Here is a 17,453-nt window from a genome sequence, read left to right as displayed (position 1 = left end):
GTTTCAACATATAAATTTTGGGGGAACACAAACATGCAGTCCATAGTAGTAATGAATAATCCAAACCAATGAACGATCTGCAAGGCCACTTGTACTTTATCCCCAGGTTTGGGATTCATCTATTACTCATAAACATACTTGGATCAGGAACTGCATCTAACTGTAAATTTGTTAGCATAGATAGCAGATTGTTTGCAAATGAATACTTTTTTGATTCAGTAATATATGATTACTTTAATATTTAGGCCAATAAGACAACAAATAAATGGGATTGTAATGGCAGCTGGAGGATCAGAAGATACGAGATATTGGGAGAAGGTTTATGATTCCCCCCCAAAAAAAACCAACTTGGATTCTCTATTCATTGTGAAGAATTTCAGTAAGAGTGGATGTTAGACAAATAAGATATATTCTAGAAAAGATGACTAAATATGTCACAAAAATGGTAATTTATGAACAAAGTTATTGTTTGATTCTGTGTGACTAAGTGGGAGAATTTCTATACTTCAAAACATGAAACTGTAAAAAGAAAGACTAATTATTAAGCCAATTGCAGAATACTATAATTGTAGTTTGTGGAATCACCTGCATGTTAGCCTGCCTTTGCACGATGTACTGAATTTAAATCACCATTATTGTTCATACCTCTTCAGAATTCATCCCACCTCTCAAATAAACTCAAATGGGAAAACAAGACTATAGATGCAGGTAGTACTTATCTCTTGGCATTTATGTTCTTCTTTGAAGGTGACAAATTAAGTATTACAATTCTCACTGCACTTAGAGAAAATAACACAGAATGAAATAGAAAGGGGAAAAAAATAGTCTCCCACTAATTGGCTTTGGAAACCAACTTCTCCTCATCTTCATCTTCTTATCACAAAGTAAAGCCAAAATACTCAGTCATTACTTTAAGAAAAATTGAGTCTCTTTTAAAATAGAATCCATGCTGCTTTAATTGTGCTCCAAAGAAAGATAATGATTTATTCATCTTTCTTTTTTTCTTCCTCTATATTGCTTGTGCTACATTTTGTATTTATCCTTCTTTCTTATCCTTAATTAATCAGTAAAATCTTTCTTAGGTAAATCATGAATCAACACAAATTTTCTTCCTGTAAACCATGTTCACATTATAAAGAGACTAGGAAATACACATGTGAGAGTGATCTAGCCAGGGCTTCTCATTCCATCAGTGGTGAAGGGCCAGTTTTACTTATTTCAATCCATGGTAGATTGATATTTTTTTGTAAAATACAATTACAAATTTTTCTAAAATATATGAAATGAAAAAAAAATCACAAAATATAAGCCCTACTTTAAAAAATTATTAAATATAATAAACTAAAATTACTCTCCAAATTGCTATAAATGTCTTTAGACTCTTCCTCTTACTTTCTGTACCTACCTAGTTTTAAATTAGTAACAAGCACACAGATTGGCCCTGTTCCATGGACAATACTTTGAGTAACATGGGTTTAAGGGACATGCCAGTGGTCTGATAAGTTAGACTCATTGAGAAGATGGCAACTTAAGGTGTCTTTGTTTTTTCCTTAGCTATCAACAGAGGATAGCAGTGAGAAGGTCTTCCAATGTCCATGGAGTAAAAGCAAGAGTAGAGGAGACTATTTCTCACTCCTAGTTCAAAGAATGGAGTTCTCATTCTAAGAATAAAAAGGAAACATTTCAACAGAGTGCTAAAATTGCCATTTTAAGCTGATTTGTCTTTTATTAAAACATCTATGTAAATTTACCAATAAGTCATATGCTAATAATTAGAGTTTGTACATTGACATTTCCTTATCTAACCATGAATCCACTGGGCTGAAAATCACTCTGAACAAGAAGTTTAAAAAAAAGTCAAAATCTGAAAACAAACAAACAAACCCAAAATACCAAACACTTTCAGTAGTAAATGCAAGAAAATTTTACTAGCAAACATCTAAAAGTCACCAGATGACTGATTACCACTATTGATGACTAATGAGATAATGTGGACACATTTTAAAAATTCCCTTGCCCCTTCCCACCTTACCACCCAAGAACCTGATTTAACTGTTTTGGTTCAAGGCCGCAGTATTTTTGAAGCTGAGTGACTTTAATGTACATCCAGGATTCAAAACCACTACACCAGAGTCTAAGTTCCCCCCATATTATTCTCTCATCACCATCCCGATGTCAGTCACATAATGGCTACTCAATAAGTGTTTATTGATTCAATGACTGGTTCCAGTTTATCATCCTCCTTTAAAAATTCATAACCTTTTTAATAATCAAGAATGGCAAAACTGTGTCACTAGGGGACACTGAAGGAAGAAGGGGTTCCTCTTTCTACTAGAGTGCAGCTCTTTCACCAGATTTTGGCAGAAAGGACGGGTCTTTTTTCTCAGCAGTGCGCTAGAAAGCTCTTTTGGCACAGACCCCTTTTGTGGCTTCACAGAAGAGTAAGGGGTGGTCAGAGCACCCAAGAATAGTTTCCCATCCTCATGCCCACTCCCCTCCATTGGGTTTGCAGTAGTGCTAGGCACCTGCCTAGCTGATAGCTTTTCCAACACAAACACAGGCAGCTTTGCAGTGAGCTCTGGCTGTGGCATGTCACTGCAGGGAGCTTCTCCCACCGCTCCCATAGCAATAATTTCCAGTAAGTCTTTCCAGCATCTCAGTGAACTCTACCCAATGAGCAACAACAGTACCCTCTTCACAAGGTCTGCATCTCAGCCCTGGAAAAGGCTGGGCTTTACTTGGGTGCTTTAAATCAATCCTAGTGGTGGTGTCTGCTCTCCATTCTTGAATTTCTTTGCCTCTTATTAGACAATGTCCCATTACTCCAATCTCATGTTATAATTCTTTCTGCTAAACATTGTCTGTTCAATTAAGCATAGTTTCTGTCTCCTGATTGTACCCTGAGAGATACACCTATGTTCAGAAACCTAAATATATCTATTCTTTCTTATTTCTCTGAACTTAGCATGTGAATCTTTATTTAAGAGTACACTTCCTAATGCTGTTAGAATCTGTGCACCCATATGCTTCCATTTTTTTTTAATTGAGGTATAGTTGCTTTACAATGTTGTGTTAGTTTCTGCTGTACAGTAAAGTGAATCAGCTATGTATACATATATCCCCTCTTTTTTGGATTTCCTTCCTATTTAGGTCACCACAGAGCACTGAGTAGAGTTCCCTGTGCAATATAGCAGGTTCTCATTAGTTATCTATTTTATACATAGTAATGTATATATGTCAGTCCCAATCTCCCAATTCATTCCATCCCCCTTTCCCCCTTGGTGTCCATACATTTTTTCTCTATGTCTGTGTCTCTCTTTCTGCTTTGCAAATAGGTTCATCTGTACCATTTTTCTAGATTCCACATATATGCATTAATATATAATATTTGTTTTTCTCTTTCTGACTTCCTTTACTCTGTATGACTGTCTCTGGGTCTATCCACATCTCTACAAATGACCCAATTTTGTTCCTTATTATGGCTGAGTAATATTCCATTGTATATATGTACCTCATCTCCTTTATCCACTCATTTGTCAATGGACATTTAGGCTGCTTCCATGTCCTGGCTATTGTAAATACTGTTTCAATGAACATTGGGGTTCATTTGTCTTTTTGAATTATGGTTTTCTCTAGGTAAATGCCCAGTAGTGGGATTGCTGGGTCCTATGGTAGCTCTATTTTTAGTTTTTCAAGGAACCTCCATACTGTTCTCCATAGTGGCTGTATCAAGTTACATTCCCACCAATAGTGCAAGAGAGTTCCCTTTCCTCCACACCCTCTCTAGCATTTATTGTCTGTAGATTTTGTGATGATGGCCATTCTGACTGGTGTGAGGTGATAACTCATTGTAGTTTTAATCTGCATTTCTCTAATAATTACTTATGTTGAGGATGTTTTCATGTGCCTCTTAGCCATCTGTATGTTTTCTTTGGTGAAATGTCTATCTAGGTCTTCAGTCCATTTTTTGATGGATTTGTTTCTTTTTTTGATATTGAGCTACATGAGTTGTTTGTATATTTTGGAGATTAATCCCTTGTCAGTTGCTTCATTTGCAGATATTTTCTCCCGTTTTGAGGGTTGTCTTTTTGTCCTGTTTATGGTTTCCTTTGCTGTGCAAAAGCTTTTAGGTTTCATTAGGTCGCATTTGTTTATTTTTGTTTTTATTTTCATTACTCTAGGAGGTGGGTCAAAAAAGATCTTGCTGCGATTTATATCAAAGAGTGCTCTATGTTTTCCTCTAAGAGTTTTATAGTGTCCGGTCTTACATGTAGGTCTTTAATCCATTTTGAGTTATTTTTGTGTATGGTGTTAGGGAGTGTTCTAATTTCATTCTTCTACATGTAGCTGTCCAGTTTTCCCAGCACCACTTATTGAAGAGACTGCCTTTTCTCCATTGTATATTTTTGCCTCCTTTGTCATAGCTTAGGTGAACATAGGTGTGTGGGTTTATCTCTGGGCTTTCTATCCTGTTCCATTGATCTATATTTCCTTTTCTTGTGCCAGTACCATACTGTCTTGATTACTGTGGCTTTGTAGTATAGTCTGAAGTCAGGAAGCCTGATTTCTTCAGCTCCGTTTTTCTTTCTCAAGATTGCTTTGGATATTCAGGGTCTTTTGTGTTTCCAGAGAAATTGTAAAATTTTTAATTCCAATTCTTTGAAAAATGCCATTGATAATTTGATAGAGATTGCATTTAATCTACAGATTGCTTTGGGCCATATAGTCATTTTCACAATATTGATTCTTCCAGTCCAAAAACATGGTATATCTCTCCATGTGGTTGTGTCATCTTTGACTTCTTTCATTAGTATCTTATAGTTTTCTGAGTACAGGTCTTTTGTCTCCTTATGTAGGTTTATTCCTAGGTGTTTTATTCTTTTTTTGCAATGGTAAATGGGATTGTTTCCATAATTTCTCTTTAGTGTATAGGAATGCAAGAGATGTCTGTGCATTAATTTCATATATTGCAACTTTACTAAATTCATTGATTAGCTCTAGTAGTCTTCTGGTGGCATCTTTAGGATTCTCTATGTATAGTATCATGTCATCTGCAAACAGTGATAGTTTTACTTCTTTTCCAAATTGGATTCCTTTTATTTCTTTTTCCTCTCCCACTGCTGTAGTTGGACTTCCAAAACTATGTTGAATAATAGTGGTGAGAGTGGATATTCTTGTCCTGTTCCTGATCTTAGAGGAAATGCTTTCAGTATTTCACCATTGAGAATAATGTTTGCAGTGGGTTTATCATATATGGTCTTTATTATGTTGAGGTAGTTTCTCTCTATGCCCACTTTCTGGAGAGTGTTTATCATAAGTTGGTGTTGAATTTTGACCAAAGCTTTTTCTGCATCTATTAAGATGATCGTATGGTTTCTATTCTTCAATTTGTTAATATGGTGTATCACATTGATTGATTTGCCTATATTGAAGAATCCTTGCATCCCTGGGATAAATCCCACTTGATCATGGTATATGACCCTTTTAATGTGTTGTTGGGTTCTGTTTGCTAGTGTTTTGTTGAGGATTTTTGTGCCTGTGTTTATCAGTGATATTGGCCTGTAATTTTCTTTTCTGGTGATATCTTTGTCTAGTTTTGGTATCAGGTTGATGGTGGCCTCATAGAATGAGCTTGGGAGTGTTACCTCCTCTGCAATTTTTTGGAAGAGTTTGAGAAGGATGGGTGTTAGCTCTTCTCTAAATGTTTCATAGAATTTGCCTGTGAAGCCATCTGGTCCTAGACTTTTGTCTCTTGTAAGACATTTAATTACATTTCAGTTTCATTACTTGTCATTGGTGTGTTTATATTTTCTGTTTCTTCCTGGTTCAGTCTTGGAAGGTTGTACCTTTCTAAGAATTCGTCTATTTTTTCCAGGTTGTCCATTTTATTGGCATGTAGTTGCTTGTAGTAGTCTCTTATGATCCTTTGTATTTCTGTGGTGACAGTTGCAATTTCTCCTTTTTCTTTTCTAATTTTATTGATTTGAATCTCCTCCCTTTTTTTTCTTGATAAGTCTGGCTAAAGGTTAATCAATTTTGTTTCTCTTTTCAAAGAACCAGCTTTTTTTTTTTTTTTTGGTACACGGGCCTCTCACTGCTGTGGCCTCTCCCGCTGCGGAGCACAGGCTCCAGACACGCAGGCCCAGCAGCCACGGCCCACGAGCCCAGCCGCTCCGCGGCATGCGGGATCCTCCCAGACCGGGGCATGAACCCATGTCCCCTGCATCGGCAGGCAGATTCCCAACCATCACGCCACCAGGGAAGCCCCAGAACCAGCTTTTAATGTCATTGATTTTTGCTATTGTTTTCTTCATTTCTATTTCATTTACTTATGCTCTGATATTTATGATTTCTTTCCTTCTACCAACTTTGGGTTTTGTTTGTTCTTCTTTCTCTAGTTGCTTTAGGTGTAAGGTTAGGTTGTTTATTTGAGATTTTTCTTGTTTGTTGAGGTAGGATTGTATTGCTATAAACTTCCTTCTATGAACTGCTTTTGCTGCATCCCATAGGTTTTGGGTTGTCGTGTTTTCACTGTCATTTGTTTCTAGGTATTTTTAAATTTCCTCTTTGATTTCTTCAGTGATCTCTTGGTTATTTAGCAGCGTTTTGTTTAGCGTCCATGTGTTTGTGGATTTTTTACAATTTGTTTCCTGTAATTGATTTCTAATCTCATAGCCTTGTGGTTGGAAAAGATGCTTGATATGATTTCAATTTTATTAAATTTACTAAGCCTCAATTTGTGACCCAAGATGTGATCTATCCTGGAGAATGTTCCATGTGCACTTGAGAAGAAAGAGTATTCTGCTGCTCTTGGATGGAATATCCTATAAATATCAATTAAGTCTATCTGGTCTATTGTGTCATTTAAAGTTGTTTTTCCTTATCAATTTTCTGTCTGGATGATCTGCCCATTGGTGTAAGTGGGGTGTTAAAGTCCCCCACTATTATCGTGTTACTGTCGATTTCCCCTTTTATGGCTGTTAGTATTTGCCTTATGTATTGAGGTGCTCCTATGTTGGGTGCATAAATGTTTATAATTGTTATATCTTCTTCTTTGATTGATCCCTTGATCATTATGTAGTGTCCTTTCTTACCTCTTGTAACAATCTTTATTTTAAATTCTATTTTATCTGATATGAGTATTGCTACTGCAGCTTTCTTTTGATTTCCATTTACATGGAATATCATTTTCCATTCCCTTACTTTCAGTCTGTATCTGTCCCTAGGTCTGAAGTGGGTCTCTTGCAGACAGCATATATATGGGTCTTATTTTTGGATCCATTCAGCTAGTCTGTGTCTTTTGGTTAGAGCATTTAATCCATTTACATTTGAGGTAATTATCAATATGTATGTTCGTTTTACCATTTTCTTAATTGTTCTGTGTTTGTTTTTGTAGGTCTTTTTCTTCTCTTGCGTTTCCTGCCTAGAAAAGTTCCTTTAGCTTTTGTTGTAAAGCTGATTAATGTTAAGCCATCTTAAAGAGTTTAGATTCTACTCTAGGGTTGACTGTGAGCCATATGGGAGACTTAAACAAGGAATTACCTGATCTAATTTATCTTTTGTAAAAATCACCCTGGAGGCTGTGGAATTTAACTGTATGATAGGAAAACTAATTACCTGCTTTAATCCCCAATATTAAAGCTCTTGCCCTCACCTCTCTAATGAATCTCACATCAGTATGAAGCTACTGCCTTGACTTCTTCCTTGGGACACTAACAGACATCCCAAACTAACTTGTCCACAATCAAGTCCCTGATAGGTCTTTAGACTAATTTCTTATGTAGTATCATTAATTCATTCCCCCTCCACCACCAGGTACCAGTAAAGAGAGTGGTTTTGGCCCTGAGAAGAGAAGAGGATTAGTGGAATCCTTGAGAAGTTTTAACTACAACCTGGGCCTCCAAGAGTTTACAGCTCAAAATCAAATCATGTAGTGCATTTACTTTAAACTTGGAGCCTTAGGCACTGGAAAAATCTCTGGAATCCTTTCCTAGGCCACAAAGAACCACATATAATTTCCCAAAGGAAGCTGATATCACACAAGGAATCAAGGCTCCTTGGAAACAAAAATAGCACAAGTAAGCAGAAATAAGAAGTAAATAGAATACTACAACTTTAAGTCATAGAATCATAAGACCATATGATAAAACAACAATGTCTAATAAGTTTTAAGAAATAAAAGACAAGATTGAAAATACCTACAGGGACAAAGCAACATAATTAATAACCTAGCAGATTTGGAAAAAAAAACAGAACAAAATTGAACTTTTGGAATGGAAAACACAACAATTGAAACTGAAACTCAAGGACAGACTCAGGAGATTAGATAGAGTTGAATAGAAAATTATTGAACTTTAACATAGGTGTAAAGCAATTATCAAAAAGAAAGAGTTGGAGAATAGAGTAATGAAAATAATTGGTATGGAAAATAGAGTGATGTGTCAAATGAGTTCTAGATGGAGAAAAGAAAAGCAATGTAACAGACATAATTTGAAATTGTGATGGCTCAAGAATGTCCAATACTAGTAAAATATATTAACTGACTCAGCAAGTTAAAAAATATATTAATATCCAGCAAGTTAAAAAAGATCCACACCTTAGAAAGAGGAGCCTATATCTCAATAGAAACAATGGAAAGCATGAAAAAAGTCAAATAATTATTTGATATAATGAAAGAAAACAACTGCCAACCTTGACTTGTATACCTAGCACATTGTGTTTTTTTTAAGTAGGTAATGAAACAAAGTAATTTTGAGAAAGAGTCATTGAGTGTGCTACCAGCAGACATGTATTAAAGAAAATTCCAAAAAACAAACTTCTCAGATGGGAAAAGTGTTTCAAAATGGAAGGCCTGCAATGTGTGAATGTATGAAAGTTGTTTGATAGATTTTTAAATATTAACAAGTTATTTGCATAAAACAAAATATAAGAAATTAGAAATTATATTATTCTTAACAATGGTATTTTAATTTTTAGCAATTAATAATTCATTGAAGGTAACATTAAAATACATGTAACAAAATAACAATTTGAGAGAAGGATAAAGAGTTAAACTTCCTTAGCTTTCTTTCAAGAGTAACAATATTGATTAAAGTTGCACACCACTAAGTAAATTATTCATGTTGTAATTTCTAACACAATTGCTAAAAGAAAGAATGAAATGCTGAGTATAATGGGGAAAGCAAATAAGGACAAAAGTAAAATACTGAACAATAGTTATGAAAAAAAAATAAATGGATAAAAAAACAAAAGCAGGACAGGAAGAGCAAAGAGATAATATTACTTCTAAATAACTATGCTCCAAAGATGGTCAGATAACATACTCGATTATTTGCACTTTTACAAGGGATATATCATAAATATGATATCAAAAACTGAAGGCAGAGGCATGTCCATGTTTTGTGGGACCTGAAACATACAATTTAGCAGACAGCTAAGAAAAATAATAAAAATTATCAATGTAACCTTAGGAGCAAAAATGCATACTTACAGAGAGTGAGAAATTAAAGATTTTAAACCTGTGTAAATACCACAAACATCAAAAATCAAGGGAAGAAGCATACCATCATCTATATTATTATTGTATATTATAATTTATTTTCATATTATAGATAATAATTTATTCTTACTCTAGCATGACTGTTGTGATTATGAATAGTTGCAAAAATTAAATCTTTCAGCTTTACAACTCTTAATAATTATTGCCAATCTATAACTTTTGCTGCCATTGCTGGCACAGGCTTCCTTCCAGGGGCTAAGCTAAGCCCTCAGAGAACTCCAGCCCTTTGTCTATGTCCTGGTCCCCTTCCCTCCCCTGAGGCTAGCTTTGAAGTCTGGGTCTGATTGGTCCCCAAGCAGCAACTTGGCAGGGTCTAATTCAGATGGTTAGTCTTAGGGTGCCAATGCTCAAAGAAGCATATTTAGGGGCAGGTTGTCACTGGAGACCAGAATAATAGGCACCTGTCAGTAGGAGCCCTACAGTTGGCCAGGAACCTGAATACCACCTCAGCATTTAGAGGCTGAACCCAGGTCAGGCCAGCACTCCATACTTCTGGCAGAGGGTAGAGAGGATAAGATTTCTCCCTGTGTCTGCAGGAGACCATGCAAAGCTTAGATTTCTTATGGTAAATCCCTATCTAATTGAAAGTAAGGAGGAAGATATCCCATTCCAATACTAACCAGAGAAAGCTGTTGTTCCTCTATTAACATCAGACAAAATGGACTAAAGGCGAAAAAGGATTTCTAAAGGAAAAGAGGTTTACTTTATAATGATCAAAAGTTTAATTTATCAGCAAGCTGTACCAATTTAAAATTTGTATGTACCCAATGACGTCATCTTAAAATATATGCAACCAGCATTGAGAAACCTATAAGGAATAACAGACAAATCTACAACCATAGCAATTGCTAGACCAAGTATCCAGAATATTAGTAAGAAGAGGAAAGTTGAGCAACACGATTAACAAAGTTAACCTAAACTGCACAATACACATTCTTTCCCATTACATACATAACATGGCCCATTCAAAACATGGCCCATATATACCAGATCATAAAGAAAAATTCCACATAGTCCATGTACTTTACAACAATGTTTTGAAGGTACTATCTGCCTTGTTTACTTCCAACCTCTCCATCACACATACACACACACTTAATCACCTTTTTTCATCAGACCCCCAAAAACGTGGTTTTAAGAGAGGAAACTGCTAGCTCTGAAAGAGGTAGAAGTGTCCATAAAAGTATCTGACCCAAGAAAATCTATTACTTACTTATTCCTTTATTGAAATCATTTATATTATTTGTTGGAGGAGCTAATCTACCTTAGAATAATTTCTGTAAAAAAAAAATCATGTACACTCTAATGCTAATACTTAAGATAGGAAATGATAGGTAACAGACATCATAGGGGCCTGAAAGTACATTATTATTCAGTTCAGCTGTTCAGAATTCTAGCTGTGATCTAGTTATTCTCTGAGACCATTGCCCCAGGCATTGATAGCATTCCTGGAAAACCTTCCCACAACCCCACTTCAAATCTACTGCTGCTTGAAACTGCCAACTGTTTCATTTTAAAGATCCTAGTGATTTTAAAACTGCATCTATTAGAGATGGAATAATTGGTAAAAATCCCCAAGGGTAGTGGCTGGGAGGAAACTGTCACTGGTAATAGCAGGGAATTACACCAAAATGCCAATGAATTTTCTGATTGATGGAACTGAGATATGACTGAAGTTTATTACCTAAGGACGTTGATAACTGGATAATAAAAGAGGACCATGGCACAAGCACTCACACATGTACACACGTCAAGGGAAATAGACATATTTAAAAGCAATTTCTCTGCTTTTTAAGTTATACATCACGTTGGATAGATTAAATCAGATTTTGGCATCAAGATCCCAACACCTTGTGAGAACAGTTACTGTTTTCCAGTTTCTTCTTTTCACCTATCCTTAAATATTACTTTTTCAAGGATTAAAATACACTTATTTTCAACACTGTGGAAGGAAAGGAGTGTTCAAGAAATCAGTGGGAAGAATATGGACATTATTCAAGGCAAAGAGTAAAAACCACAAAGTGGTCTTTATCCAACCATTCACTGGATGCCTCAACAAAAACAATGTACATCCTACACATTGTAACAACCTTCGTTTCTTAAAAAGTACACACACACATACACAACCAAAACACTACCTCGAGCAAAACTAACACTAAAATTTGAAGTTCATTTAGTATTCTCGTTCAAGTACCTAATACAGTGATAGAACACTTTAAGGTCAATGATATATTCTTACTTATAACGTTGATTGCTAGTTTTTGTTTTTGTAGATTTTAGGTTTTTAAAAAACAATTATATGATAGTACTAGGCTATTACACTAACAATTAACTTCTTGATTATAAACATAACCTAAAAAAGTAAATACATTCATTTTTCTGCCAAGATTCCGTAAGTAATACTGACATTAACAGAGTAAAGTAATACACCTTTGTTCATAGTATATTGCAGGCTTTCAAATAATATATTTACTTTGAATTTTATTTTTGACAGTGAAAGTAAACTAGAATGTCTGGTAGATTACCAGTGTTGGACTGTTTTATCCCAGAGATTCACTCAGGACCCTTCTAAAATTACTTCTTATTCCCCTTCTTCGTGAGTTTTGTTGTCAATAACTCAAATTGCCCCACTCTGAAGTCTAGCACTGCTAAGGAACAAATCATGAAATGACAAATGTCATTCATCAACTTGATAATTCCTACTCAACTGTCAGTATTTTCTGAAGAAAGGTAATTCTGAAACTCTTTTGTAAATGGACACCTTTCCTTAGATTAAAAAAAAAAAATAGAGCTGTTCCTTTAGAATTCTAGATCACATTTTCTTATGTAAGCCTATATCACACTTTTTTCTTATTCTTTAATGATCTTACTCTTTTCCTCTATTCTTCCTTCTTGTGAAAGTTTATGAGGACGAACATATCCACAGGCATCCTATTCTCTCAGTCTTCCACTATTCAGTGAGTTGACGTCTCACTTCTCAGATGCCTGGGTACCAGGCTGAGAGCCAAAAATACGGAGTGACTGGAAAGCTCCATGATTGTGTTGATGTCCTGTGATACCTCTCTAGATCTTGTCACCTTGAATGTGTACATTACTAGAGAATTTAAGAACTGGACTGGTAAATGTTATTTTCTTTTTTTTCCAAAATCTTTCCTCTAAGTACCTTAATACTGGGGGTGTTTTACCTCTACAAAAAAATATATATTGACGAACAATATTAAGTAGAAATGAGAATGAACAAATAGCAACCACATTAAAGTAGATTAATCTCACTAAATTTTTTGAATAAAAAACATATTCAAAAGATAATAGTATATATCTTTACCCATAAAATTTTTTTTTAAAGTAAACTAAACTAAACTGATCTCTAGTGTTAAAAATGAGGAATTACCCATGAGCGCAGGTTATAACTAAAAGAAGGCATCAGGTGGGCATCAGGAAAGCAGAAAATATTCTATTTCTTGATCTGGGTACTGGTTACATTCTAATGGCATTTATTTCAATTAAATAAAGTTAATTTTACAATTAATTTTTACAATACAATTTTCCAGAAATACTCTGCTTGCAACTAGGTACTTCAGGGACTGAATTAATTTTTTCTGGTTACTGGGATGCCCTTTATTAAATATGTGAGTCAACAACACTTATTTTTAATGAGAGATATCATTATTTTGCAAAAGTTTTCAAATCCCTAAGGGCTAAATAACTAATTTGGAAAACCAAGTTCAGCATCTTAATTTTTTACAAAGATAGTATAGTTTAGTGCTGATGCAAATGCTGTGGCACATGATAAAGTACACAAGTCTGGAAATATCAAGCAAAGAAGAGTAATTAGGTTCCCTTTGTAGCCAATGATATTTGAATGACTATACTTTCCAAAACCTTCTCTCAGTTTTTGTTACTTCAGGTGTCCTAATGATATCTATTCAGCAGTTGAATAGTTGGGCTCTTAACAGGAAAAATATAAACAGAGGCTTTTATGTTTGAAAAGAAACAAGAGTAAATTACTGTTACATCAATTACAAGTAATTCCAGATTTACAATAGAAAAACTAGAATAGAGGACATGGTTTTTGTAAGTAATGGACAAGAATAATTTTTGTGTACTTAGCTACATTTTTTCCTATTATAAAAAAAAGTCAGGGAAAGCATTTTTAATGTTTTCTATTTAACACAATGTAATAAGGATGCATTCAACATCAATTTTCTGTTCTCTACTGTAGGTGTCATTTCAAAAGTATATGACAGATTATTTCTCACACATGAAAAAGCTAGATGATCATTTACTCGTAGAAGAAAGCCAGCAGAAGATGTTTTTTAAAGAGGCATTACTGCAAAAATGATACATGTAGTCTTAGCAGAGGCTACATATTCTTGGTCTTTCTCTCTTAGGAAATAGAACTTTTCAATGTCATTTGCACAAACTTAGCTACTGAGCATAACTATTTACCTTTCCATTCCCTCCTCAAGAAAATGAGAGCACTGGATATGAAAGTGCTTTGCTGGATTCTTCATTAGAATCTTGTCCTCTGCTCTATTTTATAGGATCACTCAATTTTTACTCCGAATTCCAGAGCTTTTCCCCAGAATCTTTGCCATCTTTCTGCTCTGTCAACTGGAGACCCTCCCTATGTTTCCCACAGAACATAAAATGTACCACTGCTTCCAGAACCTGGCTTTATAGAAGATGACCGGCATTCACTATCTTTTCAAGAAACTCCACACCAGGTGTCTCATTTCTGGAATGGTGATGTGAGGATCCTCATGGACCCTCTCCCCAGTGAAACGACCATAACTGGTGAAAATTATTAAAAATACCCAACCATTTGAAGTCTTTGAAAAATGTCATCGGCACAAGAGGGAAGAGATATGGGAACATATGTATATGTATAACTGATTCATTTTGTTATAAAGCAGAAACTAACACACCATTGTAAAGCAATTATACTCCAATAAAGATGTTTAAAAAAAAAAGAAAAATGTCATCAGGTGCACAGTAAGTAGAGAAACATTTATTTAAGAAAATCTATTAAATCCCTCTAAGAACTGAAAAGGGATATGGCATTTCAGCCATGACCCACCCACTTCCACCTGTGTTCACCATGATGGAACCTCTACTCCAAATTGATTCATCTTCCCCGAGTAGTTATGGATTTCAACTTCCATGACTCATTTTTATATCTCATCAGACAAAATCTACATTTGACAGTGGTCCATTCATAGGCCTAAAGAAAGAAAAGCTGGAAGGGTTTGTCATTATCACTAGGTAAAAGGATATTACAGGTTGAAACTTATGTGTCATCTGGGATTATAGGCAATGACTATATTTAAAAATTGATTCAAGTTGCATGATTGTTTTCCCATTAGAGATCTTGCTTGGAGGGAGTCTCCATTAGACTGGCACCTACTATGAGCCAAGGTTAAAGAATAATAATACCACAAGAAATCTTGTCCCCAAGAGGTGTGGAGATTGAGAAAAAAGAATATAAGAAGTACATAGTTACACAATTACATACATCTATTTACATGCGAGAAAAAAAATTACTGCAGTGTAAATCATAGGTTCCATCTGGGACCTTGAAAATTCACATACATGTCTGGAAATTGTGGAAATATGACATATTGATGATGGAACTTATAGTATAAAGATGTGATTTTCACTATAGATAATTGTGTGATCAAAGATTCTAGGATGAGAAAACATGTTTTGCAATAGTCCCGAGCAAACAGCATTGATTAAAAATGTTAATGAGCTCAAGGAAAACAGAGTACTCCTTTCCTCTCTACCCCTTTTCTTCATGTTCCACACTGCTGTGTTTCCATGGTTTGCTTGATGAATCCATCCATCCATCTGTCCATCCATCCATCCATTCATCCATTCATCCATCAATGACTACAGAACTATAAGATCCATGAGGCTAAGAACATTTTCTGTTTTATTTGCCACTGAATACCCAACCTTAAACAAAATGTATGTTTTATAGGCTGTGCACAATTAGTATTTAATGACTTTGTCTGTAAACTGTATTATCTAACCAAATTGTACACTTCCAAGAAGAAATACACATCAATGTGACAATAAGACATTTGTTAAAGATACGACAAAATGATTTCTATTATACATGTAGTTCTAAATGCATATTCTAGGTTCTTAATCTCAGTTTTCACTCGTAAGAATACATCGTGAGTAGAGTCAGTCATCCCCAAATCAGGGGCAATTTTCTGTTACAGAAGGAATAATTAGCTGTATATTTTTTGGTCTTGAAAAAATTTAATTGGGGTCACTGATACCTCTGTATTCTATGTCCAAAGACCTCTTGTCAAAACAATCAAGTGGCAAAACAGATCACAGATAAATTAATATATCTATAACTGTGAAGATAAAACATGGTAAAAATTTCCATATGATGTCAATAAAACATAGAAGTACAAATATTTTTATATGAAACTCCATTACAGCTCTAACAACTGACTTTTCGTTTACAAAGAGTTTCTCTAATATATTCCATTACACAGTATTGGGTCCAGGAAATATTTTTTTAAGTCTCTGGGATTTAAGACTAATGATTAAAGTCATTTTAAATTGAGTTATTTCCCCAGTGCCTTGGAAAAGTGTGAGATTAGGGTGTCTTCTCACAAAAAATAAATCAGCAGGACAAATACTGTTGATTGCCTAATTATTGACTGAATAATCCCTAAATTTGGAATGAAATCAAGAGCTATAGTTGCAGGATCACAGGCACTGCAATGTAATAGATTCTAAAAACACATTATTTTGGAGATGACTTAAATGCAAAGTTAAGTAAATCACTGGATGAAAATGCCAGGATGAAGTATTTACATGGATTGAGTGTGAACTTACCAATAGCAAGGTTTATTTCCCTTATTCTTCTGCCAAATCACTATTGCTTTGTGCCAATGAACAGTTAATTTCCCATTTGGTAACCTTCTTATCTACAACATTAAAAACGTTAAAGCCTATCTAATTCTCACTTATTTTATTGTCCCGACAGTACCCATGTATAAAGGGAGCAAAGTCAATTTCTATTTAATCTGGGCTGTTGTAAATAAACACAAACCCTTGCTTGACAAGCAATCTAGACATCCCTGTCTCTTGCAGACACTATAAAATCCTCATTCTCAGTGGCTCGCAGGAATTAGAAGTATCATATGACAAACTGCAGGTTTGCAGGAAGATGAAATTCAATTACAATAAATGTAAAATCTACCACCTAAGAGACAGGAATATAAGCAGAAAACATGACTCAAGGGAACACTGTCTAAGAATCAAAGTATAACAAGTCATAAAAGTAGTAAGTACTATTATCAAAAGAACAAAAAGTCATCTTTTGAATTAAGGTTTTTAACAAGGCTATCAAATCAAGATACTCAGTTCTTGTTTTAATTTTAAAGTAAAAAAAAAAATCCCTTGCCCTGATTCTTATAAATATTTTTATGGATAATATTTAACACTAACTACTTAAAAACAAACAACAACACTATTTTTTATGCAATTAAATGATGAATAATCTTTCTGATGGGGGTAATAAATATGCCCAAACTGCAAAATGATTGAACTTTGAAGTAGCACATACTTTCTTTTATTTTATGCTTTAGTAACCAAGGCTAGCTCATTTTTGGTGAGTTGCTTCCCTTTCAATATGCCTTTCATTTCTAATAGTACTAATGAAACCAGTGGAGGAGAGTGTAGAGAGTGGGAAATAAAACTCTTGATTTAAGAACAAGGGTCTCAATTAAGGCACAAACTACTAAGATACTGGTTGCAACACACAGGCAAAATAATCATTGTTCTCAGTAACTCCAAAGCATGGGTGTTAGAGGTTCTAGATAAAAATTCACTGTGCATCAAGGGATCTTGAAAAAGAAGGAAAGTA

This window comes from Leucopleurus acutus (genome assembly GCF_964270905.1).
Source record: "Leucopleurus acutus genome assembly, chromosome: 9".
NCBI lineage: Eukaryota > Metazoa > Chordata > Mammalia > Artiodactyla > Delphinidae > Leucopleurus > Leucopleurus acutus.
Note: the sequence above shows the minus strand (reverse complement) of the source record.